Here is a 25,644-nt window from a genome sequence, read left to right as displayed (position 1 = left end):
GCAATGTGAATGCTCATGGTACCCAGTGATTACTAAAGAAATTATTTCCATTCCTCAGGTTGACCTAAAATGGTCACACTCAGGATGCTCTGCCTTAAATAGTATCAGATTGGATTGCTTTTTATTTTTTCAGGATGGGCTGTTTACAATGACGTTCAAGCCATCTCCAAATCTCAGTAGTTTAAAACAATGCAGTTTTATTTCTCACTGGTACCTCATGTCCATGTTGGTCATCATGGTTCTCATCAGGAACCAAGGCTGATGAGAGCCTCCACCATCAAGAGCCTTCCTAGTCATTGTGTCAGTAAGGCAAATTGTGCACTAAGTCCTTTTTTAAAGATTTTTATTTATTTATTTGAGAGAGAGAGGATAGGGAGAGCATGAGTGGGGGTTTGTGTGTTGGGGGGGAGCAGAGAGACAGAGAGAAGCAGACTCTCCACTGAGCAGGGAGCCCTGGGATCATGACCTAAGCCGAAGGCAGATGCTTAACCCACTGAGGCACCCAGTACACTAACTCTTAACTGCTTACCTCTCGAAAATGAAACACAAAGCTTTCTTTCAGATTTTGTTGGCTAAAGAAAGATAACCAGTCACGCCTGCATTCAAAGCACAGGATAGGCCAAACATAGTCCATACATTAAAAAATTGAGAACTGTAATATTATAAGTAGCCCTAATGTCTCCCAAAACACATGAACAAATTCATACTCTTTGAGTTCAGCTTTTCTAGATATATTACTCCATCTGCATATTAAATTTTATGGGTTATCTATAATGTAGTTTTATATCTGATAATGATATGCATTCAAATTCTCTTAGATTTTGTTACTTTAACTGATATGTTTGGTCTCTAAACCCAGCAATATATTCATTGTTTAGTGCAGGTTACTTGGATAGAGAACTGAACTCAACCATTATTTGTTGACTTTTTCAAGTTCCTATTCTTTGAGGGTCTTGCTGCTATTATTCCCAAGTGCAGACACCAAGAGTTACCCCTGAACTATATTGGATTAGAAACTAGGTGGGTCCAGGTGTCATTGTTCCAGGAACTGAAATCCAGTAAGATTATGTGATAACTATTTATTTGTCAGTTGTGCAAAGTTCTAACTAATTTCTCCAAAAAAAAAATTATTACCTAGCCGTAGATTATACCTTCAATTTAATAAGAGGCCATATGCTGTGATAGGTAAGGTCAGGAACTTTATAGCCAGGCAGATCAGCTGGGATACTTTGGGTGTAAGCCTCTCTAGGCTTCTTCCTCAGATACAAAATGCAACAATGATAATCACCTTGAAGTTTTGTCATTAGATAATGTTGCATTTGAAATGTGATCCGCACAGAGTCTGGTATAATAAATACCACATCAGTTTCAAAAACTGTTTGTTGTAGTAACGTTCTGAATATTGTGCCAGAGGACAGAATTTGAAATAGAGACTATTCTTCTAGGTATGTGTTTATTCACCTCTGCTTAGTACAGTACCCAGCACTGTGCCTGGCAGAGTAAATATTGAACAGATGTTTGTCTGGAAAGCAGACAAGTTATTCTGAATGGGAAGCCTGCACTCACCCACTTTGCCACTAGATGGTGAGTTGAGGTAAAGCAAAATATTTGCTCAGATTATTTTTTTTTTCTATGTTCAAACTAGGAGGAAATTATCCACAAAGCAAAGTACAGGTGTTTATTGTTGTTTGTTGGTTTTTATGCTAGATGAGCAAATTAGGCAAATGTGCAGTATCAATAGGAGGGTTTCTGTAGTAAGTTCTCACCTAACAATCAACGTGAGCCCTGATAGTTGGAACATAAGATCCATGTTTGTTAATGTAATTGATTGCAAATTATAAGGTTTGATTCACTGCTGGTGCTGATTGAACAATCTCAGTTCTCTCTGGTTTTGTTTGTTTGGGGGGTTGGTATTTGTGTGTGTGTGTGTGTGTGTGTGTGTGTGTGTGTGTGTTGTTTTTTGGCTTGTTTGTCAGTAAATTGTTAATCAACTAAAATGAAACAAAAGCAAATAACTCCTAGAACTTCTTTTCTTCATCATCACTACACAGCCACAAATATTTGCTTCTTTGATTAGGGGAAATAGGGATATTTTTTGGTCTGGGGTCTCTCAGAAATTGGAGTTTTACCTGTCCTTTCTTGATATGTTAAAGCTCTTCATTTCTGCCTCTTGGGTAATAAATTTATAAAAGAAGACAATCTTTGAATTGCTTTTTTAAAATTTAGGATCTATCTTCTTTCTTCTCTCTTTTCTTTCCTTCCTTTCTCCCTTCTTCTCGTCCTCCTTTTTTTCCATCCTTCTCGCCCTTTCTTCCTTGTTTATTCCTTGATCAAGTATTTTTTCAATGTCTTTTATGCATCAGAAAGTACTCAAGCACTAGGAATACAGCAGTAATATTCTGCCCTCAGAGGGATGGGAAGATATATTATAAACTGAACATAGCAGGTGTTAAGAGCTGTGAAGAGACATCAAGCCAAGTGGCAAGCAGGATGTCTCGAGTTTAGATCTGTTGGTCTGAGAGGTTGACATCTTAGAAGAAATCTGAGTGAAGCCTAGAGGAAGCCCTTGGAGTTTCTGAGAAAGAATATTTTAAGCAGAGGCAACAATAAGCACTGTGACTCAAAGCAAGAACTGTTTATAGGCAGAAGCCCAGTTTGATGGATTATAGTGATTGAGGTAAAAAATGACATCAGAGGAGTGACCAAGAGCCAGAAGCCAGGTTGGGTAACATTTTGTGGACCAGACAAAATTCTGGATTTTATTATGAATGTAAAGTGAAGCCATAGAGGGTTTTGAGCAGATGGGTGATATGATCCGGTTTACTCCTTAAAAAAAAACCACCTTAGTTGCTCTATAGAAAAGAGACATTAGGGAGCACAAGAAAGAAAGCAGTGAGACGAATCAAGACATGAACGCTTCCATCCAGTCAAGGAGTGATGATGACATGGACTGGAGTGCTGGCCATGGAGGGAGTGAGGAGGCATTGGATCATGAGATCTGTTTTTCTAGTTAAATAAAGATACTAAATAGGATCTGAAACAGGGGAGCATGGTCCTAGAGTGATTTCATAATGTGATATCCCTTGACAAATTGATCTGTATAAGAACTCCACTGATCCATGGTTGATCCAAAAGGAACCCCTTGACTTTTCTTCTGCATTTCTGTCTGCCTACTGAGAATATATGTTAAGCAGGGTTTTGAGTTTTGAAGATCTGACAGTTTAATCCGGATTTCCTCAATCATCTAGGGAGATGGCATTCTCTAGCAGAAAATGTAGTTTCATCTCCAAATGGGAAAGGGTAGTAACCTCCAATACATTTCATTCACAGTAAACAACTAATGATAAATATCAATTATTAGGACATCCATTATGCAGAACCAGAGGCTTGACATATATAACATTGTCTAGAAGCTTTGAAATTAGGGACCAGTAGTAGCCACTGGTCTAGTTAATGTGAATCTTCCCATTGCTGATTTTCCAGAGATAAAACCCCACAGTATTGAGGGAGGTAGAAATTAAATCTTATTATAAATTATGTGCTATCTGAGGCTGTGTTCTGCTATGATCCCACCCAGGCTGCCAATAAATAAATAGCTATAAAACAGACTCTGTTAGAGACCCAGAGTTCTATTGCATACATCCACTCTCTGTTTGCTCCTTTCCATTTTACTTTTCTCTTGAGTTCTTTAAAAGGGAACAGTCCCTGTTGAGTTCTTTTTATCGCCATCCATTTCTTTTTAGAAGTTAACAATTCATGCAAAATAGGTTGTAATTTTTTTCCTAAGTATTTAGCAGGACAACTTATCTTGATTTCAAAACAAGCTGTCTAGAGTCTTTTTCCCTTTCCTACCAGTCTGGACAGATTTAATTAGTAACTAATTAAATATTAGTTTTAATAATATTTAATAACAATATTTAATAAAATAATATTTAATAATAATTTAATAACATAAAAATGCCAAATTTTCCTTGCCTCTAGATTGGTGTCCGTATGGAAGGCATTTCCCAGGCCTTGGGATTACCTCTGAAGTCCTAAGATTGAATGGTCACCAGATTTATACATGAGGGGTTTAAATTCTAGGTATTTTTCTAGAGACTTTCCCTCTATTCCTCTTCGACATTGCCATCCACTGATCTCCCTCTCATTCCTGCTCTTTCTCACTTAACGTAAGACAATGATAGCTGCCCCAGCCATCGTCCCTACTCTGACTCATCATCATCCTGGGTGATTTTGCTATCTACATGTTGAATACTTCTAGCACCCTAACCTCTTATGTTTTTAAACTTTCAATACCTCATGTTGGAAAGAAAAAATGCTACATATGAGACATCATTGAGTATGCTAAGAATCCATGTGCCAGAATTCCTAAAATGGAGACATCCATTAAGCAGATATTGTATACATTTTACAAAAAGAAACATGGAAGATTCTGATGTGTTGGCTAGATCATAAAACCTAATATACATCTCCAATGAGAATGACAGTTTGGGTTCAGCTCAAGGTTGCTTTTATTTCAATTCACTGCTGAAGTGAGAAATATTACAAAGGAAATCCATGAGTTAAGGATAGGAATAGATGTGGTCATTCCCCAGTGCTTCCCTGGTTCCTCACAGAGATGTACCTGAAAAATCAATGGTCAAGGCAGCCTGCCAGAAAAGGGAAAAATGCTTCCTCAGGAGGTCAGAGCTTTGGATTCACTGTCTTTTGCACCATTTGGTTGGCTTAGAGGTTACATCAGTACTCAAGAGTCCACACTAAAACCATAAAATGTGTTCCTCATGATCCACAGTTACATACATCTGCATAGGCGTGTTTATAGACTTCTACATTGGGCCATAGGTTTCCAAATTTTTGAAGGCATTAGGCAACAGTCTATGATAAATTATAAAAATGCTCATAAACCATAAGTGTTTTGGATGCATTGTGAAAATCGTCTCCATCAAAGACTGCTTTCATTTGCTTACCACTGAAACCATAGTACTTAGCAATGCATTGGTAATAGGTAGTACTTACCAATATATTTTTTAATTTTTAATAAAATGAGAGAAATTTAGGTTAAAATAGAATTCATTTCCATTTCTGAAAAAAATTTGCTAGTTTGGTCATATAAAGTTTTATTTTTTCACAAAGGCATTTAGAACAAACCTTTCAGATATCCATGGGGTCAGGATGGATAAATATGTATCATTTAGTAATAGGTGGATTTGTAATCTGACATTTTCCAAGGAATGTTAAAAAGAAAAGCAAAGCTGTCAGCATCACAATTCCGGACTTCCAGCTCTATTACAAAGCTGTCATCATCAAGACAGTATGGTACTGGCACAAAAACAGACACATAGATCAATGGAACAGAATAGAAAGCCCAGAAATGGACCCTCAATTCTATAGTCAACTAATCTTTGACAAAGCAGGAAAGAATGTCCAATGGCAAAAAGACAGTCTCTTCAACAAATGGTGTTGGGAAAATTGGACAGCCACATGCAGAAGAATGAAACTGGACCATTTCCTTACACTACACACAAAGATAGACTCCAAATGGTTGAAAGACCTAAACGGGAGACAGGAGTCCATCAAAATCCTAAAGGAGAACACAGGCTGCAACCTCTTCGACCTCAGCCGCAGCAACTTCTTCCTAGAAACATTGCCAAAGGCAAGGGAAGCAAGAGCAAAAATGAACTATTGGGATTTCATCAAGATAAAAAGCTTTTGCACAGCAAAAGAAACAGTCCACAAAACCAAAGGACAACTGACAGAATGTGAGAAGATATTTGCAAATGACATATCAGATAAAGGGCTAGTATCCCAAATCTATAAAGAACTTATCAAACTCAACACCCAAAGAACAAATGATCCAATCAAGAAATGGGCAGAAGACATGAACAGACATTTTTCCAAAGAAGACATCCAAATGGCCAACAGACACATGAAAAAGTGCACAACATCGCTAGGCATCAGGGAAATCCAAATCATAAAACCTCAATGAGATACCACCTCACACCAGTCAGAATGGCTAAAATGAACAAGTCAGGAAACGATAGATGTTGGCGGGGATGCGGAGAAAGGGGAACCCTCCTACACTGTTGGGAATGCAAGCTGGTGCAACCACTCTGGAAAACAACATGGAGGTTCCTCAAAAAGTTGAAAATTGAGCTACCATACGATCCAGCAATTGCACTACTGGGTATTTACCACAAAGATACAAATGTATGGATCCGAAGGGGTACGTGCACCCCAATGTTTATAGCAGCAATGTCCACAATAGCCAAACTGTGGAAAGAGCCAAGATGTCCATCAACAGATGAATGGATAAAGAAGAGGTGGTATATATACACAATGGAATATTATGCAGCCATCAAAAGGAATGAGATATTGCCATTTGCAATGACGTGGAGGGAACTGGAGGGTGTTATGCTGAGTGAAATAAGTCAATCAGAGAAAGACATGTATCATATGACCTCACTGATATGAGGAATTCTTAATCTCAGGAAACAAACTGAGGGTTGCTGGAGCAGTGGGGGGTGGGAGGGATGGGGTGGCTGGGTGATAGACATTGTGGATGGTATGTGCTACGGTGAGCGCTGTGAATTGTACAAGACTGTTGAATCACAGACCTGTAACTCTGAAACAAATAATGCAATATATGTTAAGAAAAAAAAAAGATAGCAGGAAGGGAAGAATGAAGGGGAGTAAATCGGAGGGGGAGACGAACCATGAGAGACGATGGACTTGAAAAACAAATTGAGGGTTCTAGAGGGGAGGGGGTGGGGGGATGGTTAGCCTGGTGATGGGTATTAAAGAGGGCACGTTCTGCGTGGAGCACTGGGTGTTATGCACAAACAATGAATCACGGAACACTACATCAAAAACTAATAATGTAGGGGCGCCTGGGTGGCTCAGATGGTTAAGTGTCTGCCTTCGGCTCAGGTCATGATCCCAGAGTCCTGGGATCGAGTCCCACGTCGGGCTCCCTGCTCCTTGGGAGCCTGCTTCTCCCTCTGCCTCTCTCTCTCTCTCTGTCTTTCATGAATAAATAAATAAAATCTTTAAAAAAAAAAAAACTAATAATGTAATGTATGGTGATTAACATAACAATAAAAAATTTAAAGAAAAAATATTTTAAAAAAGTATATTTATAAAGCGTGCTGCAAAAACATGCTTCAAAAAATGAAAAAGTGGATATGAAGATGTTTTTATTTCCTTAACAATTGTGTCAATTTTCAGTTTTTAATAGTTTTTTATTGTTTGGTGGTTTTTTTTTTTTTTCTATCCTCCTTCCCTCTCTAGAATATAAGCTCTATGAGGTCAGAGGTCATATCAGATTTGTTTACTGTTTATTCCTAGTTCCTAAAGCTCCATGTAGTTTATAGAGGGTAGTCAACAAAGTTGTTTAAATGGGTGAGTAAATTCTGGTTTAGACCAAATATGAGAGAAGGACATTTTCAAATAATTTAATATGCTAACATGGTTTAGGAAGCTAGAAAAGTAGGTATAATAGGTAGAATCTGTCTGAGTGTCCATTGTCTGATGTGATCCACTTATAAATAGGAAGAAGAGATGAAAAATATTTATATTTTAGTAATATCCAGAGGCTCTAGTGAATGAAATTAAGTATTAAAACCATAAAGAAAAATGAAAATTGAAAGGAGTTGATGGAGTTTTGCCAAAGAAAAACAATGAATGGCTTCCATGATGTTCCAAGCCTCATGAAAAGGCAGAAACAAGATGGATCCATTCATTCAACAGCTGTTCATCAAATCCCTGTTATTGCCCACATTTCTCTAGGATCTGGAACCACCCAGATAAAATCCAGACTTTCTACTCTCAAGAAATTTGTATTTCAATAAGGGAAACACACGGATAAAGTTTATGCAAATGAGAAAATTGCTTTTTAAATAAAGGTTTCTATAAAAATACATGCAGTTAAAAAAATCTACAAAATCCCCCAAAACCTCATTCACATATGTATCAACAGCTAAGGCCAAGAGAAAGATAGTTATGAACAAAAAATGTACATGGAAAGTTAGGGACTTTATAAACTTTTTAAAGGAAATACAGGGTCATGAATACATATAGGAAGAACAAGTCATACTCCTGGTCTAATTATACCATTTTACACAAATTACTTCATTTTCTACATCTGTAAAATTAGGCATTAGACTGAATAATTTGCTAAAATTTCTTAGATTTCCTACCATCTTTATTATAACCTTTATTTTTCTAAACCTATGTGGAAAACCAAACTAATAGACTAAGGTCAATTTATGCTTAATTACTTTTCCCCCCCCCCCCAGAGGTTTTTACCCTAATAAACAAGAAACATCTAATCTTTAAGTTGGTTGATTTGTGTGTTTGGGAATTTTGACAATTTAATTCAGTTACTGAATGCTTTATTACATATAATATTGACAAATAGAAATAAAAATATAACTACCTGCCATCTCTGAGATCTCCTTTCTTAACATCTCCTCTTGATACAGGTGGAAATGACCCTGATTTCAAAAATGAGAAAGGGAATAAAGAGGCAGAGCTTCAGTACATACTGTCAGTATTCTATGAAAATCCCATAAACTGTATCAATTTTACAGGAGAAAAATTTAAGACAGGTTGAAAAGTTACATGCATCTCCCCATAAAAGAATGATAACTGCTGTAATTGAATATGGACAAGGCAGATGGGCAAAGCAACCAACTTTCTGATGAAATATTTAGTGGGATCATTACTTAATAGGAAGAATTGCTGATCTGAAGATACAAACTCCACTGAGGAAGAGCAGCATGTGCTCTGGGCTGAAGCAAAAGGGACTTAGAAGATTTTCTCTTCTACAAATTAAGAGGGAAAAATGTAATACCTAATTTAGGAGAACAAAATTTTAACTCTATTCTCTTTTTCTGTCTAGGATTCTTGTTTTTTTTTCTTCTTTCCTGTTTTTTATTCAAGGGAATCGTTTAAATTACAACAAAAAGAAAGTGGAAATCCTTCATGTATTCAATAATAAGGATAATTTTAAGTATGCCTTTAACTCTTTTTAAATGCTAAATTATATTCAATGTTGATTCTAGGGGAAACTAGTAAGTTTCACTCCATTCCCCTCCTGCATAACTCCTTTACTATTTAATTTTCTTTCTTTAAAAAAGCTCTTGGACTTTTCTCCCCAGCGTATAGAACTCTTCTGTTGCTTCATGCTCTGAGTCATCCTATCCTTATCCTGCATCAGTCTGTCTATGTGGGATCCGTTCTCTCCAACAGAAGCCCCCTGCTCAAAGGCATGTCATCTCCTCATACTGCACTCATCACTAGACCTGGAGTTTTCAGTCATTATCACCTGCAGACATCTAGCATGAGCTGCTTTAAGATTGATGGTCTTCCGAATGAGTAGGATGTTGTGGGTGAGGGGTGTTTTGCATTGGAGCAGTCTGCCTTTGAGATGGAGCATGCTCATTCATCCCTTGCTCTTTCCACCATACATTCTGTATGCTGCCATACCTGTCTTCCGTGTGTTTGGGTCTCTTGGCTGCAATGTTATATGGTTAGAAAGGTAAACTCCATCCAACAACATAGTAATGATGTGAAAATTAGTGTGGGTGCAGAATAATAGGGTCAAAAGAGTAGAATCAATCAGATACAATGTGTTAGAGTGGAATTCACTCAGAATTAGGTAGTGTTTATGCTCTCTTCTTAAGAATCAGGGAACTGCAGTTACAGGTTCTTCAAACTAGGCAATATTAGTGTCTTCTATTTTACATTTTCTTTATAGTTATCTGTGTGTGTGTGTGTGTGTGTGTGTGTTATGAGAACTTAAGATCTACTCTTTTAGCGGATTTCCATTGGTGAGAATGGAGATTGGTACAGCCATTATGTAAAACAGTATGGAAATTCCTCAAAAAATTAAACATAGAACTACCATATCATCCAACAATCTAACTTCTGGGTAAACACCCAAAGGAAATGAAATCAGTATCTTGAAGAGATATCTGCACTCCCACATTCACTGCAGCCTTATTCACAGTAGCCAAAATATGGCAATAACCTAAGTGTCCATTGACAAATGAATGGATAAAGAAATTGTGATATCTATTTATCATTGTAGATATATATCATGATATTACACGTTCTTTAATAATAAAAAGGTCTATATAGTAGTACTGTGCATAAGATATGACTGTTCTACTTGTATGCAACAGAAACTTGGTCCAAACTGATGTGCAAAAAAGAACTTTAAGGGGTACCTGGGTGTCTTAGTCGGTTAAGTGTTGGACTCTAGGTTTCTGCTCAGGTCATGATCTCAGGATCGTGGGATCGAGCCCTGCATCAGGCTCCACACTCAGTGCAGAGTCTGCTTGGGATTCTTGCTCTCCCTCTGCCCCTCCCCCCACCACACCCCTGCTCGTGCTTGCTTTCTGTCTCTGAAAAAAGAAAAGAAAAGAAAAAGAACTTTAAGAAATTTCTGAAACCATGACTTGGTTCAGGGACTCTAGCTTGATTCTGATTTCCTGCCTTGTTTTTGTTTTTAGGTACATTCTTCCAAAATGTTAGCCAAGACACTTAACCAAGAGCTCAAGTTTATGCCCTCGCTTTTAGTGAATGTCTTAATATTGACAGCAATTTCACACCATTTGGATCCCATGCTGGGGCATGCAATTCACATGGATGATGATATCCTTAGCACAATTTTGAAGTATATACTGTAGTGTTCTGTTCCCACACCTCTTTCAGGTCCTTAGTCAAATATCAAGAGTTCAGGAAAAGCCTCCTGGACACTGTAAACTTACGACACCGCCCGTACCCACCTTCCTTGGTGATCTGTTCTCCATAGCACGTATCACTATGTGGTACAGTACATACGTTACATGTCCTACTTGTCTGTCCATGTTCTGCCACCCACCACTGGAATGTAAATTCCATGAGGAGATTTTTTTCCTGTTTTGTTCTTTGTTGTATCCAAGTACCTAGAATAGTGCTTGACACTAATATGTTCCAGATGAATGAATTAATAAATGGATTGATACTTCTGAAGAGATCATTTGGGGCTATCAGGAAATGAAGGAGGAATGAATGATAGGCTACAACAGTAATTGTATCCTCCAGATCTTTATTCACTTTGTCTTAGAATTTAATTGAGTGGAATCCATATAATTCTAAGTACTTCTCAAGCAAACTCTTACTGCTGAACATTACATATCCTTTAGATCTCGTGTGTAAAGTGTCACAAGATGTCAGTCTCTTAATAAGGAAAAAATATACATATTTCTGCATTTGGGACAAAATTGGCAGAGGTAAGCTGATTCATCTTATCCTTTAAGATAATGCCTGTCTCCATGCAATACAATGCAAATGCTCACCATACCATCTTAGAAGAGGACCAACATTTGAAAATCATTTATTCATTTTTTTATAGTGTAAGGGAGGTGTGTGTGTGTACATGTGTGCATGCCTTTGGAATACATTTTAATTATGTCATTATCTGTGTGCCAGGTAGCTCTCTGACTTCTTCCATTATTTCAGACCACATTGGTCTTTGTTTTCTTCAGGATAAGGAGCATGAACTGGGGGCATGAACTGTAGATCCTGGCCCTGGGGACATCAGATCACAAACCTGATTGCCATCACCTGGCAAAAGAAATAGTCCTCTTTTCATTCTCTTGTGCTTCCTCTCAACTCAAAGCTGATTCTGTTTCTGTACCAACGTGGCCCGCTTCACACTGGTCTGAAGAATAGCTCCTCAGAGGCAGCCTCAGTTGGTTCTCACTGTGGTATTTTACATACAAAGTATTTTATTCCAGCACCTACGGACTCTTGACTTGAGGAGAGATACATGTTGACAACTTGTTTTCCAGTAAAACTCAGAATTAATTTGAAAAGGAAGAATTACACTTATAATTATTTTTTTTAATTTTATTTATTTAATTGACAGAGAGAGAGAGAGAGAGAGAGAGAGAGACAGCGAGAGAGGGAACACAAGCAGGGGGAGTGGGAGAGGGAGAAGCAGGCTTCCTGCCGAGCAGGGAGCCCGATGCGGGGCTCGATCCCAGGACCCTGGGATCATGACCTGAGCCGAAGGCAGTCGCTTAACCAACTGAGCCACCCAGGCGCCCCTACACTTATAATTATTTTTAAGCTATCTCCAAAGACCCACAGTATTAATCAGTGAATAAATCACCTAACCAAATTTATACATCTAAATGAGCCAGCCTGTTACCTTGTACTCAGCTTTGGATATAAGGCTCTGCTTTTCTGTTCCCCTTAGCCACGTTTTCTCTTTTCACCAATGTCTTAGAGGAAGGGAGGGGGAGGGAAGAAGAATGTAAAAATAATAAGAGGAAACAATTACTGAGAACTTGTTAAACACCTGGTATTTTTTAAATGCTTTAAACAAATTAACTCCTTTAGTCTTCATGAAGACCCTCTGCAGCAAATGCCATTATTGTTTCTACTTCACAGATTAAAAAATGGAACAACAATAATGGTTTAAATAACTTGCCACCAAAATTTACACAGTTAGTAAGAGGAAAGGCTTATTTAATAAATATTTACTTAAACTCTGTCTGGGAGCCAAATCTAATCCTCAAAATCATATTCCCATTTATATTCATTCATTTATTCCTTTAACATTTATTTAGATTCTACTATGTATTATATACTCTGTCGGGTACCTGGGATCCAACATGAATAAAACATTTTGATCCCAGCTAAAATGACATTTACTTATGGACACTATCATCTAAGCTGAAATATTTTAGGTGTTCAAAATGCCCATCTGGTTTCTCCTTATATTTGGTTCATTTGTGAAAAACAATCACCATTTCATGATCTTTCTAAGTGCCTGTGGAAGATAATCCTTCCGTGTACTAAAAAGTCTCCATTCCCCCAAACTTCTTTGTATAGTAGCATATATGTATATGGTTAGAAATCAGTGATATAGTATATATGCATACGTATATGTATGTGGTACATATATGATAGTATATATGTGTGGTTAGAAACCAATCAAGTATAAAAATATATATAATATAATCTATATTTCTCTGTCAGACTTTTCTCGTGGTCTCCCTTTCACCAAAGACACTTGCTAAACTTTAGTTCTCCTGTTATTGAAAAAAAATTGCACATATATATTGTATTATATCCTACTTGTTCAAATGACTTCTTGTACCTCTTTCTTTTCTTACATTTAACCGTGGCCTTGTTCAAATAAGTCGATCCAAACAAGCCAGATGGAATGGGGATGTTAATTTATTTCAGAGAGGATGTGTCAGTCACTCTCAAAAATATGTGTTGTCTATTTTGCAAATGATTCAGAACAACCTCCCCATTTAATACAATTACAGGGTTCTTAGACTGTATCTGTGTACACAGAAAACATCTGAATTTTGTTTGTTTGTTTTGATGTCTAGAAATTATGATTCTGATTAAATGAAAAACAACATCTACATGTGGATTCAACCTCATAACTGATCTCATAAAGCGTGAGTTCTTACTGTGTGTATCATGTTCCTCCCCAAGATTTAGCTGTGTGTTAGGCACAAAACAGAAAACAAATACTTTTCTGAAAAGGTAATAGGCAATAACACAATGTTAGTAAGATATTATAATACATGTGTTATAAAGCATAAATGAAACAGGGAGAATATTATACTCACGTGTCAGTATTTAGGATTGACAGTTGTGAGAAAGATCATTCATTACTAGTGGAAAATGCCAGGATGCTTACATGTTATTCCTCATGACAATAAATGAAGGCTGCATTTTGCTTTGCAGCAGTGCAGTTGAAAGAATGAATATGAATAATCTAATCGCTGAGTCCAGCAGACCTTAGCCCTGGGGTAATCCCACTAGAAGCCTGAGGAAATGAATGCAGCCTGAGATACAAAGTTCACAACAGAAGCATAGCCATGAGGGAAAATTCCTCTCTTCTTCCCCTCCATGTCTTCCTTTCTCTTCTTTTCCTTTCCCTCCTCTTCCCTTCCTTTCCCTTCTTTTCCCTTCCTTCGAAGATCCAGTGGTGTTAAGTGTTAATGGCAGATAGAGATGCTACTTGGAGTCTTTGGCAGGCTCCCACAGACGAATCACAGCACAGTTCTTTAGAATTTTGGGCAAGGCCCTGCCATCACCCAGAGATAACTAGTCTTTTGAGAATCAACTCTTGGCCTCCTACTGGGTTTTAGTAGAGACTGAACGCTTACCATGGGCCACCAAGTTACCATGCATCCTGAGCAGCCTGTCATGAACTGGGTATTATCTCTCCCACCAAACCATAAACTTGGGCATGCACAGCAACACACTATCATCAGATGGAAGTGAACCATAGTTGATAGGGCCAGAGCTGGCTCTGAAGGCACATGTTACATGAAAAAACATCCTAAATGCTCATGGTCCCCACTCCTGCTACACTGCCTTCTCTCTCCCAGCCTACGCCTGTGGCCTGATGGGATTTTTTCTATGATCTGGCGACAGAGGAAGAGAGGACTTGGGCCTGGTTTAGCAGATAGTTCTGCATGATATGTAGGCACCACCTGGAAGTAAACAGCTATAGCACCACAGACCCTTTCTGGGACATCCCTGGAGGATGGTAGTGAAGGGAAATTCTCCTAATGGGCATAACATCACACAGTTGCCCCTAACTGTTCACTTTGCTTGGAGGGAGAAGTGGCCAGACATGTGGTTATCACATGAGCCAACTCCTCATGATAAAGAGATTTATCTTTATCTTTTTATATTCAATCAGGTCTATTTCTCTGGAGAACCACCTTCTTTTCCCATTTCCTCTTCTTTTTTGTTGGCTTTAAGAAGTATGTCTAGTATTTATCCAAGATAGAAAATTCCTAGTTGTGACTTTTGTTGTTTTAACCAGTAATATATTCCTTATATGAAGAGTGGGGCTCCATTGCCTACTCTTTTAGATAGTATTGGATAGTTATAATCTCTTGATTAGATAATGTTGTAACATTAACATGATATAAATATTATATAATTTATTTTATAAATTATTTTAAAACATTATATAAATGTTATAATATTAAGTTATAATTTCTTTGTTAGATGTAATGATCCTAAAACTGCTTCTGATCCTAAAATTGCTGTCCTGATCAACTTCTCTCTGACCTTCTTTGGATAGCTTTGGATTCCAAATGCTTTCTCTTTCATTTTCTAATGTATACAATAGAAGCTCTGCTGCTACTACTAAATTACTACAGACAGAAGACTGACAAGATTTAGGGCTTGAGATGGGGGTCACAATTGTCTTTCCACTTTTCAGGAGCCAGATGGTCTTACAAAAGAGTTATAGGGTGGTCTTCATCCCTTAGATCAGGGTCTAGAACAAAACAAGAAGACCAGAACTCTATTTTAACACCAAATACTAGCACAGTGCATAGCACATAATAGATGCTTAATTCATGCTCAATGAATGACTCACTGGCAGTATGACTGCTCATATTTATGATGGCATGACTGACTAAATAAATAAATGAAGGAAGTAAATAGTTCAGTGACTGCTTGCATTTCCTTTTTTTTCCTCCCCTCCAATAAGAGAACGGGAGGGGCATGGGCAAGAGAATTTGCTGCACAAAAGAAATAGTGTTGGGTAGACACTTATCACTTGCAGCTATGTCATAGTGCAAGCTTTATGTGGCCATCAGGTCAATAGATCTTTTCAAAGAATTGTCTTCTGGGATCATCCTGAGCACAGGGCTCCTTTTATATATAGACATTGGTATTTGTTGGATTTTAAGGCAGAGTAGGGACTGTGAGTTAATAAAATCCTACATCCATAGGAAAACTACTTTTCCTAATCTCCCTCACAATTATATGGGAACTTTTCACTGAATTGTTGTTGATTGGAATGTGGATAAAACTGGTTAAAGTTTGGTCACATAAAAACAAACCAATAAAATCCTTCATTATAGCTTCTCTCTTGTCCTTTACTTTCTGACCAGTGGTAGACTGGCAAAAACACTGTGGAAGGAGCCCTGGTCCCAAAAGAACCCTGTGAGGAAGAAACAGCATCTCTTCCATTGTCCAGTATTACACAATAATGTAAACAGGGTATGAGTTTTCACTGTTAAGCCACTGATATTTTGAGGTCACATGTTAGAGCAGGTAGCTTATTCTGACTCATGAGAATCAAAGATGAGTCTGAAAATCATCCCTACTCATAAATATGCCTTCCATCTCCTCCTATACATATTGTTTTTAGGACCTGAGGTAACAGTTTTAGTGTTGTTTCTTGAAGACTGTGTAGCAAGTTGATCAGCACATTATCAGTGACTGGTTTATATTATTAGAATACTGGATAACTGGGGCAGTTAGCACAAGGTTCATGGCCTCTGAGTCAGTTAAAAGGAAGTGTAATTAGTGTATACATGTAAAAACAGAGAAACACTCAAGACAAGTTTTGATATTTATAATTTCATTCATTTGTTCATTCAAGGAATACTCTATAACCTTGCAGTGTACTCCTCACAGATTTGCCAAGCAAGATTACTCAGAACTGTTGTGGCTCAGTGACTGTTGCCTGCCTTTCATTTTCCCTCTGTCCAACCAAGAGTCTGTGTTGTGCCTAATCTGTTAATGCTCAAACTCTGTATGTTGGGTAGAAGGTAACAGATAACTTTTTTATTGTTGTCCAAAGAGTCTCATGATCAAGAGATAAGATGTATAAACCTCAGTAGATCATAATATCTGGACTTTAAACTTGATGCCATGATTATGTAGAAATTGTAAAATATCCTCCTTGGGGAGGGTCTATCAGTTTTCTGTTGCTGTATGACACCCCCAAAATTTTGCAGCTTAGATAATAATAAACATTATTATCTCACACAGTTTGCATAGGTTATGGATTTGAGAGTGGCTGAGCTTAGTGGTTCTGGCTTGCAGTCTTCATTAAGGTTGCAGTCAAGAAGTGAATTAGACCTGCAGTCATCTGAAGGCTTGACTAAAGTTGTAGAATCCACTTCTAAGATGGCTCAAACACAGGGCTGACAAACTGATCTTGGCTTTGTCAGGAGGTCTCCATTCTCATCACATGGACTTCTCTGAAGGGCTTCTTAAGTGTTTTCATGATGTAACTGCTGGCTTCCTCTAGAACAAGTTCTCCAAGAGGAAAAATCTGCAGTGTCTGTCATGACCCAGCCTCAGATCCATACAGCATCAAATCGGCAACTTCTTTTTTTTTTTTTTTAAGATTTTATTTATTTATTTGACAGAGAGAGACACAGCAAGAGAGGGAACACAAGAAGGGGGAGTGGGAGAAGGAGAAGCAGGCTTCCCGCCGAGCAGGGAGCCCGATGTGGGGCTCAATCCCAGGACCCTGGGATCATGACCTGAGCCGAAGGCAGATGCTTAATGACAGAGCCACCCAGGCGCCCAAATTGGCAACTTCTTAATTGTTGATACAGCTCAACCCTGTTTATCTATGATGGAAGGTACTATACAAGAGAATAAATAGCAGAAAGTGGGGATCATTGAGAACCATTCTAAAGGCTGGATAGGGAGGGTTTGGGAATACTCTGTGTCTAGGAGGGAAATGCGTATTTGTGGCTAAAAGGAGAGACTGGTAGATTGTATCATTTTTTTCCTTAAAATCACTCTTTTTCTGGACCTGTATTTACCAGCTTTGCTATAAACAAACCCTAAACATCATATTTCTTTCTTACATTGCTTCTCTAGCTGTGGGTCAGGCTACTTTCTCCACTTTATTATGTTCTGCTCTGCTCTATGTATTTCCTCACACTTCATATGCCAACAAAGTCACATGCCCAGGCCTGATAATAGGGTATGGAAAGATATTCTGCCTACAGAGCATGGAAAGGGAAGGAATACAGTCTTCCTTATTTCCTGTAGTAAGCAGAATATTGTCTCCCCAAAGGTATTCCTGCCCTAATTCCTGAAACATGTGAGTAAATTATATTACATGAAAAAGGAGAATTAAGGTTGCAAATAGAATTGATGTTGCTAATCAATTGACTTGAAAATAGAGAGATGAACCTGGATTATCCAAGTGAGCTCACTGAAATCAAAAGATCCTTAAAAGTAGAAAAGGCAAGCCAAAAGGAGATTCAGGGAGATAGCAGAATGAGAAAGACTAGGAACAAGTTTACTGGCTTTGAAGGGGATGGAGGGATGCAATGAGCCAAAGAACGCAGGTGGAATCTTGAAACTGAAAAAAGCAAGAATATTGATTGTTCTCTAAAATCCCAAGAGGAATACAGCCTTTATAACACCTTGATTTTAGCTCAGTAAGAGCCATTTCCAACTCCTGTCTTCCAGAACTGTTAAAATATTTAAAAATAAATAAATAAACTGTCAAATTAAAAAATCTGGACTTAGTAAGAAGAGACTTTATTCAAAAGGATGATGGCAGGGGAGGTGAAAGGAGCTACAGCAGAGAAAAGGCTATTGTGATAGGGAGAACACTCTGAACATAAACTCTGCAAGCCTCTCAAGGGTTAGGCAAAAAGAGTATTTTTATGGTGAGGAATAAACAAGGCTTAAAGAAGTAGATGTGGGAAAGTGTGATGAAGAGTGTGGCCTGGGAGGATAGTAGATCATAGAATATATTACCTTGCGTTCTTCATCTTCACTCTTTCCCTGAATCACAGGGCTCAAGCAAAATGTAACATTTTCAAGAATAAATTTGTATTGTTTAAGCCATTAAGTTCACAGTAAAATTTTTGTGGCAGCAATAGGAAAGTAATATACTACCCTTTGCCATGTGACTTGCGGTGCTTTTTTTTGTATCATAGCCACAGCTGACATATAAGTACCAACATTTAACATAAGTAGGAAATAAATCTCTATTGTTATAAACCATGCTGATTTTTTTTTATTGTAGACTTATGTTAAGGGCTGACAAAGCATTATCTCACACAATATCTCCAACCACTGTGCCACATGCTCACACACAGATACTTGTATGTCATATAGAATATTGCCCTGAACGTAGTTAAGTGCTGAATGTTAGCAATTATTAACTTTGTGAAATATTCTTACTTTTGTTGTTACTAGAAATTCAAGTGGAGATACCAGGTCATTGGTTAGATTCATATGTCATAGTTGAAGGGTGGAAAAAAATCTGAGTTCACAGCATATACTATCTCCATGATATCACCTGAAGAGTTAAAGTAAATAAAGAAAATTTCTGAGGCAAAAGAAGAGGATCAAAGAGTGTAAAGATAAGGGCCAGTTGAGTAAAAGGAGAAGCAAGAGCAAATAATGACCCAGAAGCCAAAAAAAAAAAAAAAAAAACAAGGAGCGAATGATCAATTGTTTCAAATGCTGCTGATGGCAAGTAAGACAAGAACTAAAAATGGACCATTGCATTTAGCATAGTAGAGATCTTTGGTGGTATTTATTCTGGTTATGTGAATGTTTTGTGGTGCTTGTTTTTTTTGTAACCAAGTGTAAAGAAACTCTCATCATACTCCCGACGAAGCTTGCCATTTGCCAAAGTTAGACTTCTGACTCTGGGGCAGATGGATGTGGTCACTCATATAGAAAAGCAGTGCTATTGACGCACAACAACTAGGGCATAGACTTAGAATTGCTAAACTGAAAGATTGTGCACGCTTTTACAAGCTGACATATGTAGCTTAACAGTTAAAGTTAGGGTCAACTCCTAAATAAACCAAGTCTACAGAATAACAATAGCTAATATTTTTCTTCAGACCTCACAATATGCCATGTATTATGCTAAAAACTTCAATTTGATTATTTTATTTGATTCTCCCAAAAACTCAACGGAGGAACTATTATTGTCTCAATTTTATAGACGAGAAAACTCAGAGAGCTTACACAATTCCCTATGATGACACACCTGTATAGAGAGTGGCAGAGGTGTATGCAAATGAGCCATCTTGTTCCAGAGCCAATTATTAACCACCACACGACACTCCAGATGACCCTGGGCTGAGTGCTTATTGAGATTAACCTCCATTAAAAACCTTAGGTACATTCTCTAATTTATTAAGATCAGGATACATAGTTCATAAACCTACTATTCAGACAAGAGAAAAAAGAAGGTTCATCATATATATATATATATGTGTATATATATATATATATATATATATATATATGAGCATATAGCATTCATGACAATGCAATGACATTGCCCAGGGAAAAAAAATGGAAAAGCCTCATCAGCATTCACAAATTTCCTAAATATAATATAAAAATATATTTCTTGTCATACTTAATGACTATCTGCTGCCTCTTGGAGTGATTGGAGCTTCATTTGCAGACTTTTCTTTTGTTTAAAACTGCTCTCTGTCTCCCTTTTTTTCTTTTATCAAACCCAACAGAATCCACAGACATCACTAGATCCAAATTCCCCATGTCGAAGCATGATTGAGTAGCAGGAGCAAAGTAGCAAAGGCCAAGATTGTGCCGCTGCTGAAATAGCAGGCAGACCCACACTGGAAAACTGGCATGTTCCCATAAGACATAGATTTTGGAAAGCCTGGCCACTGCTCCACGAAATAAAGCACTCTTTGAAACCGTATGTATGAATGTGGATGTCCTCTAAGACACTATTTATGAATACATTATAAAATATGGGCAAATCTTGACTGCAATGACTTTCTCTAACACTGCATTAGAAAGCCTGGTTTTGTAACCTCTCCATCTTAAGACTATGTCTTAACTCTTCCTAAATCCAGTACCCAGGCCACATCTGCAATGGGCATTATTTCTTTCATAGCTACACAAATCACATCACTTTTGTTCTGCACTATATATACATATATTCAGATATAGGTATGTGTATGTATGTACATGTGTGGATATATGTGTATATGTGCCTACCTATCTTTGAATATCAATGCTTTAAAATAATGGACATGCACAGACTCTTTGCCATTTTCCCTTTAACACATTTAGATTGCTTGCTTGGTAGCCCTGTGATCATACCTGAATTTACAACTGTGACTTTATATATTTCTCAAGTAATTTCAATTATAATATTTTGTATCCTTAACTAGGTAAGTTCAGGATAGGCATTCTCTCTTTTATTTTCTTCAGAGCATGGGTACATCAACTCTAGAATTTGAGAGCATATTTTGTGTGCTTATACATTTTTAGAAAATTTATCAAATCCTCAAAGGAGTCTATTACCTAAGGAAATTTTAAAAGTCCAGCAAAAATCTCCAAGTTCACATCCATTATTTTATAACCTCCATTAATTAATAGCTAGGAGAGAAGGAAAGTGTTTTGGCCAAGATCTATATTATAGTATATACTATATTAGTGCTACACTGGACAAGATGAGGTCACGTGATTGACAGGCAAAATGCCATTTTCAACACATCAATCTATGTTTAGATTCTTTTTTTTTAAAAGATTTTATTTTATTTATTTGACAGAGAGAGAGAGAGAGAGAGAGACAGTGAGATAGAGAACACAAGCAGGGGGAGTGGGAGATGATGAAGCGGACTCCTCGCTGAGCAGGGAGCCTGATGCGGGGCTCAATCCCAGGACCCCAGGATCATGACCTGAGCCGAAGGCAGACGCTTAATGACAGAGCCACCCAGGTGCCTCTATGTTTAGATTCTTATATTTGCTTCAATCTTGTGTATCCTATAGTTTTTGAGAAACATGAGATAAAAGAATGATTGGAAAACATATTCTCCAATTTAAAAAAGATGCAAATCTGAATTATTTCTTCAGAACTCTATCAGAATACTGAGATTCCATGATTCTGTTCTGGATGCATTGATCTAGGATCATAGAGTAAATCTTCAGTGATGATGATGACAAACATCCCAAGGAAATGATTCTAGTTTTTAGGAAGAGTGATGCAAGGGTGTACTTACTGCTCGTGTTTTGCTTAGGAATGCTTTTCTTCCTCCAAGTTACAGTGGTCAGTCCCATTCTAACTTTTCCATAAATAAAAATACAATTCAGGAAAATGAGAGGGTAGGAGAAAGAATGAGGACCACTGTCCATTTTAGAGACCATCTGGTGCAATCCCAGATGCCACCAAATCTGTTGACTTAGAATTTTTACTTCAAGTGTAGTTTTTTTCCCCTATAAATCTTTTCCTAAGTTCCACTTCATTCACCTTAGATTGCATGTACATTGGATTGTTCCATGTATTTTCAGGAAGTAGTTCTTTTTCAGCACTTTTAAATCCCAAGATGAAATAAACTCCACTTCAATAAGCTTCAATCTTTAAGGCACCAGATAGTTTCCTGAGTGCAGAGCCTTCTTTTCTAAGCTCGTCCTCCCACCTCAGAAAGTAGTTTTGGTTTCACAAGCCCCACCCATCTATTGTGTTTCCTTGAAAAGCACCAAGAATAAAAAGAAGTAGATGATCTCTTGAGAAAACTGTGAGTTTGTAATCTATTTCCTGCTGAAAATTACTTCAAAAGTAAATTTGAGTCGATTTTGAAAAGCAAAGAAAAATCCCTCTGTTCTTCTCAGTCAATATTACTTGTGACTTACTGTCTCTTATCTTATGCTTTTCTTACTTTTCTTTCTTCTTCCACACTTGGCCAACCTTGGGGATCAAACTTCAATCAGTCAAAAGCTACCAGGGAAAGATACTTGACAATTCCAAAAGAAAAAAAAAAAAAGAGAGAGAGAGAATGAGTATTTAGAGAATAGAAGTAAGACCAGATAAAGCACAGTTTGAAAAAACATAAAGGTGATATTTTGCATATTAGCAAAGAAAATAAAAGTCTCAAATGCATTTCATTAAAAAAAAGTAAGTGGGGCAATTTTAAAGCACTCAAGAGTTTTATTGAGTATCTACTATGATCACTGCTCCATAAATATATCCAGAGGAAAAACGCAAGGGAATATAAACTAGACTAAATCCAACCATTAAGTCACTTACCATTTATAGGTAAGAAATAAAACATGGATTTTTGAAAGGTAAACTGACAACAAAATAGTAAGTGATTGTTATAGAAAAGAAGAATTCCAGAAACATCCCTGCTTGAAGAGTGTGCAGTGTTTTTAGTATTTGTAATCAATTTTTTTTCACTTATGTAACCTTAAAGTTATGGGAGATTTTCACATGTATTATCACCTATTATACCTAGATTAACATTTTAAAGTAGATAAGTCTCATTTTGTACATGGGTAAAATGGGGCTCAGATGCTTTAAGTAACTTTCCCAATGTCATATGTTCAGAGGATGTTAGAGCCATGACTTGAACTCCTGTCTTGTGACTCATGGTCCTAAACTGATACAGGATGATCAAAGTAAATAAAATGCTGGAACTCAAAAGAGGAATTCTATATTAATCACTTAATTTTCCATTTATGTACAGAATGATCAAAATATTTCAGCCACTTTGCTAGGCATTGAGGATATATATGTAACTAAAACATAGCCCCTACCTTCTCAGTGAAGGCTAGATAAAGACAAGTAACAATGCCTATTAAACATGATACATGAAATAATTGAAGGAATAATATCAAATAGCATTTGCTGAAACCCTTCAAAGTCTTGGATTGTTGTACTGGAACTCCCTCAAAGCAGGCCCATGTGTAATACAGTCATAAAAAGTGGTTCAGGAACATCAAGGTTTGAGAGTTAGGAAGAAATAAGTATCTTGCTCTTAAAAAGGGTCACCATCTGGGAAGAGAGAAGCTTACCATTTGAGAGAAAAGGAGACAATGCCACAGTCTGGTTAGGAGCCCAGTCTTCAAGCAGGAAAATCTGCTTTTAAATCCCTGTGAGCGAATCTCTGTATACTAATAATAAACTGTTGGAAGGAAAAATTAAGAAAACAATCCCATTTGCAATAGCATCAAAAAGAATAAAATAACGGGGCATCTAGGTGGCTCAGTCGGGTGAGCATCTGACTCTTGATTTCAGCTTGGGTCATGATCTCAGGGTCACGAGATCAAGCCCTGTGTCAGGCTCTGTGCTGAGCATGGAGCCTGCTTGGGATTCTCTCTCTCCCTCTTCTTCTGTACCACCCCCTCTAAAAAAAAAAAAAAGAATAAAATATTTAGGAATAAATCTAACCAAGGAGATGAAAGATCTGTACACTGAAAAAAAGAAATTGAAGAAAGCACAAATAAATGGAAAGTTATTTCATGTTCATGGATTAGAAGAAACAATATTGTTAAAATGTCTATACTACTTATAGTGATCTACAGACTCAATGCAATTCCCATAAACATTCCAGCGGTATTTATCACAGAAGTGAGAAAAACAATGAGTAAGGAACCACAAAAGACCTTGAATAACCAAAGCAATCTAGAGAAGGAAGAGTAAAGCTGTAGGCATCACACTTCCTGATTTCAGACTATCTTACAAGGCTATAATCAAAACATTATGGAATTGATTAAAAAAAACCCACAGGACTCATAGGTCAAATGGAACAGAATAGAAAGCCCAGAAATAAACCCATGGATGTAGTCTATTTATTTCTACAAAGTCACCAAGAATAAACAATGCAGGGGTGCTTGGTTGGCACAGTCGGTTAGGTTTTGGCAGGGGTTGTGATCTTGGGGTCATAAGATGGAACCCTGTGTCAGGCTCCATGCTCAGCTTGGAGTCTGCTTGAGATTCTCTCTCCCTTTCCTTCTGCCCCCCCCCCACTCTGCTCTCTCTCTCTCTCTCTCTAAAATAAATAAATAAATCTTAAAAAGAATTAATGCAGAAAAGATAGTCTCTTTAATAAAAGATGTTGGAATGACTGGGTGCTCACATGGGAAAGAATGAAACTGGACCCCTATCTTTACATCTACACAAAAATCAACTCAAAATGGATTATGGACTTACACATAAGACCTGAAACCACAAAAGTCCTAGAAGAAAACATAGGGCGTAAGCCCCTTGACATTGGTCTTGGCAATGATTTGTTTTAGATTTGATACCCAAAATGAAAGCAACAAAAGCAAAAATAAACAAGTGATGCTATATCAAACTAAAAATCTGCACATCAAAGAAAGCCATCAACAAAATGAAAAGGCTACCTGCAGACTGGGAGAAAATATTTTTAAGCCATATATTCAATAAGGAGTTAATATCCAAAATATACAAGGACCTCAGAGACATAGGTAACCTGCACAAACAGTTGGCCCAGATCCCTAACACATCCCCATTGTTGCACTGTTGCTGCTCCCTCAGCTCAAACCCACGGTCATATGGGGTTCTCTTTTGATCACGTGAAACAAGGAAGAAAATTGCTGAGCTTGGTTCACGTATGGATAGTGCTGATGTATTGTATGAGCCTAAAATGGATGGCAGCTGCATTATAATTCCACTTAGGAGTGGTACTTAGAGACAGCAGAGATGGGAAATCCTCCCAAAGGGCAGAGCTTCCTGCAGTGTACCTTCTTATCTGCTTTACATAGAAAAAGAAGTGGCCAAAAGTAAGAATAAATATGAATTCATGAGCCTTTTCAAATGCCTTGGCTGATGGCTGATTGGTCAGTTGTCTGAAAGGAATAATAACGGGGACAAGAAAGTCTGGGGAAAAACATGTAAACAGGCTATAGAAGTGAGTATCAAATGTGAAGATCTTTATTTCACATATAAACGTCCACTAGTGAGCATCTATCAGAAAAGAAGCTTTAAATGACTAAGAAGTTAGGAAGTCAGAGTGATTCAGCAAGTTGACTGCGGTCAGTCTCTGTCATTGTCCATCCCAGTGCTGGTACAATGTGCACATTAATGAGATAAGC

This window comes from Zalophus californianus, chromosome 11, assembly GCF_009762305.2.
Source record: "Zalophus californianus isolate mZalCal1 chromosome 11, mZalCal1.pri.v2, whole genome shotgun sequence".
NCBI lineage: Eukaryota > Metazoa > Chordata > Mammalia > Carnivora > Otariidae > Zalophus > Zalophus californianus.
This window is presented reverse-complemented; position numbering follows the sequence as displayed.